This window comes from Calypte anna, chromosome 1, assembly GCF_003957555.1.
Source record: "Calypte anna isolate BGI_N300 chromosome 1, bCalAnn1_v1.p, whole genome shotgun sequence".
Taxonomy (NCBI): domain Eukaryota; kingdom Metazoa; phylum Chordata; class Aves; order Apodiformes; family Trochilidae; genus Calypte; species Calypte anna.
Genome location: NC_044244.1, coordinates 140,862,252 through 140,863,086, shown reverse-complemented (window position 1 = coordinate 140,863,086; position 835 = coordinate 140,862,252).

Below are 835 nucleotides of genomic sequence, written 5' to 3'. Positions count from 1 at the left end.
CCCCGGCTCCGGCTCCTCCTACCCCCGGGCCCGGCCCCGGCTCCTCCTACCCCCGGGCCCGGCCCCGCTCCTCCCCCCGGTCCGGCGCCAGGGGGAGGGATCGCGGGGAAGGGGTGGGGAGGAGGCGGTCGGAGCTCCGCGCCGGAGCTCGTCGAACCCAGCCCGGCCCGATGGAGGTGGGTGTTGTGTGCCGGCCGTCTTGGGCCATCCACCGGGCCAGGGGGCTGCTGGCTGGCAGCGGGGAAGCCGCCTCCCGCGGGGCTATCGGGCCGGAGCTCGGCCACCCTGAGTCCCCGGGCGATGTTGATATGTCCCGAGCTGACAAAGTCTTTCCAGCCGGTGATATCCAAAGTTATCAGTTCGGCAGCTCTCCTGGAGCCCCAGCAGAAAGCCCCCCTACCACCTCCACAGCCGGGGGTGTAAAACATGCGGCAGAGAGTTGTTTAGAAATAGTTACATGAAACCTCGAATGGTTTTGGTTGGAAAGATCCCCAACGGGACTTCCAAGCCGCCTGCATTAAGGGAGCCACCTCCCTCTAAATAAGGCTGCTGCAAGCTCCATCCACCCTAGCTTAGAACATTTTTAAGTACAGGCAGCCACAGCTCCCCTGGGCCTCCCACAGAGCTGTGCCATTTGCCAGGCAAACTCGTTTGCTGTGGGGAGAGGTAGGTTGGTTTTTCTGTAGCAATCAGGGATTATTTTCCAAGTTGCACATCAACCCACTTTGTCACAGTCAGTTGCCCAGCTGCTTGAATTCAGCTTAATTCCAGTTCAGGTGACAGAATTGCAGTCATTTAAATTACCTGGAGATCTACCCTATCATTCGTGCACCAA